Raw genomic sequence first — 3,197 nt, forward strand, 5'->3', positions numbered from 1 at the left:
ATTACATTCTACAGATGTTTTTTTTATGATTGAGTTGCTCACCAGTATACATTCCATAGCTGTACCATGACCATTTTTCTCTTATCTATTACATCCTACAGATGTTTTTTTTATGATTGAGTTGCTCACCAGTATACATTCCATAGCTGTACCATGACCATTTTTCTCTTATCTATTACATCCTACAGATGTTTTTTTTATGATTGAGTTGCTCATCAGTATACATTCCATAGCTGTACCATGACCATTTTTCTCTTATCTATTACATCCTACATATGTTTTTTTTATGATTGAGTTGCTCACCAGTATACATTCCATAGCTGTACCATGACCATTTTTCTCTTATCTATTATATCCTACAGATGTTTTTTTATGATTGAGTTGCTCACCACTGTACATTCAATAGCTGTACCATGACCATTTTTATCTTATCTATTACATCCTACAGATGTTTTTTTATGATTGAGTTGCTCACCACTGTACATTCAATAGCTGTACCATGACCATTTTTTATCTTATCTATTACATCCTACAGATGTTTTTTTATGATTGAGTTGCTCACCAGTATACATTCAATAGCTGTACCATGATCATCATTTTCCTTTTATCTGTTACATCCCACAGTTTTATAATATAACATTAAAGGACAACAAGGGACCTTTTGGTCCATCTAGGCTGTCCTATTCACTAAATTAAACAATCTTAAAGCTAGCCCTTATTCAAATATTTATCAAACTTTCCTTAAACTACCTTAAATTAACTGTATCCACCACATTTTAAGGCAACCTAGTCCAGAGGCCAACCACCCTGTTAGAAGAATATAACTCTTTTAGCTGAAGATGACTTTGCCCCTGCAAATACTTGTACATGTGTCCCCTAGTCTTACCATTCTCACCACTGAAAATTAAAAAAGGTGATGCATCAACATTATCAATTCCCTTAAAAATCTTAAAAACCTTAATCAGATCCTTTCCTTTTTTTTCAGAGAAAACATATTCAGAGATCTTAACCTATCCTCATCTGATAACATTTCCATCCCAAGTATCATATCCTGGTAGCCTTCCTCTGTATCCTATTAGCCTTTCCAACAAATCACTGTCCTTTCTAAAATACGAAGCCTGAGACTGAACACAATACTTCAAATATGGCTTAACTAATAACCTATACAATACCATTATAACATCTTTAAACTTGTATTTAATATTTTGCAGATACAACCTAAAATCCTATTTGGCCTGCAACTAGGAACAGCACACTGCTTAGATAGCTAAAGAGAATTATCAACCAGAACACCACGATATTTTTCTTCCATAACACTGTTAAGGTTATTCCCATCAAAATTATACTCATAATTGAAATTGTGATATCCTACCTATGTTACCTTGCATTTATCATAATTAAAAGCCATCTGCCATTTATTTATCCAGCTCACCAAATAATCCAAATCCTTTTGTAAGGCAGTAGCATCTTTCTCACAGCTAGTAACACCCCAGATATTGATGTCATCAGCAAATTTAAATGATCTCTTGACAATCTATGTCATTGATGTAAACCAAAAAGAGCAAAGGGCCTAACACTGAACCCCAAGCTACCTCACTTGTGACATTAATCTAATTTAACTGAACTCATTTCATAACAACCCTCTGATTTCTTCTTTCTAGCCAGTTTTCTATCCAATGATCCAACCTCACCCCTACAAATACAAAGAACTTTTTAACAAACCTTTTATGTGACACTTTGTCAAATCCTTTCAGAAAATCCAGATACATCACATCCACACCTGTACCCTCATCTACATCAGCAGTAACCTCTTCAAAGAATGTCAAAAGATTAGTTAGTGAAGCTCTGCTGATTCTGACTGAGTTGTCTGGCATTGAAACCATCTTAGTAGTGAGTGTTCTAAAATTATCTTGCTAAAGGTTAACTTTGGAGAAACACAAAGGCTAAAAGTTATGTTGTATTTTCAATGTGTGTATATTACAATTTAAAGCAAATAGTTCTTCATCCTAAATCCAACATTTATTTTTCAAATCTCTATTTTTACACTGTATACTGATAATTTGATCACACATTCTTTGTAACATTTATTATTTAGCATCTGATTATGTAATATCCACAGAAAAATACCAGTTTTTACAGTTCCTCATTTCATGTTTAGTTTAAATACACTTAACTTACATTTATCTGTTAAATAGAAGAAAAAAAAATACTTTTCATCCAAACATCAAATGAGTGGATTTTCCCACTTGTTTAGGATCATTGTTTCCAGTAGCAGTTAGAAATTCAGCAAAGAATTTAGAATTTTTCAAGAGCAAACCCTGTGCATGTGGAAGAATAAACAAAGATTCTTATGGATAATGTTTCGGACTGCTGGTTATGCTTCATCTAAATATATTTTATATATGTGTGTGTGTGTGTGGCGAACAGTTGAAAGTAGATTACTTTTAAGATGTAATTGTAAAGGCTGTAAACCATTGCTTATCGTGTTTTATTTTTTACCCACTTTACTAAAAAAAAGCATAAAATAATTTCCAGTAATATCACATATTTTTCTGGAACTTTTTTGGTTACACAACAGAATGAATGTATATTGTTTTCCTTTTCACTAAAATCAAATGATTTATCAAAATAAAATGGTACATGTATTAGTACTGTGGTCTATTTGTCAGAAAAATGTATTAGAAAGGCTAGTTCTTGTTCCCGAAGGTTAAACCTGCATAAGGAGTCAATATTATCCTTTTATATAAGAAAGCATATTTTTACTCTTTATTGAAATATTTAAAAAAAACAAAAAACATGGTGTAAAACATTCAGTGACATTTGGTATTTAATTGTAGTTATTGAGGAAGAACTGTAGCATTTATTTCTATTGTTACGACAGTGGGGTCACGTGACGAGTATTCTAGAAGATTCGCTAGTGTGTTATGACAGCGGAAGTCAAGTGACGCTGGTAGCACGTGTTGAGAATCTTAGAAGTTTCTAGAACAGGCAGTATTATCATATATAAGTGCGCTAGACAGTGAGAGAGAGACAGACGGAGGCAGAGACGAAGCAGGCAGAGAGAAAGAAAGACAGCGATTACGGTCGGCGGGAAGTGAGGATAGCAGACACAGAGATCGGAACTATAGTTGGCGGGGACGGACAATTAAGTCTAAGCGCGATAGAAAGTGAGTGAATTGTTGTGAACTATAGTGTGT

Source organism: Limulus polyphemus, unplaced genomic scaffold (genome assembly GCF_000517525.1).
Source record: "Limulus polyphemus unplaced genomic scaffold, Limulus_polyphemus-2.1.2 Scaffold3802, whole genome shotgun sequence".
Lineage (NCBI taxonomy): Eukaryota > Metazoa > Arthropoda > Merostomata > Xiphosura > Limulidae > Limulus > Limulus polyphemus.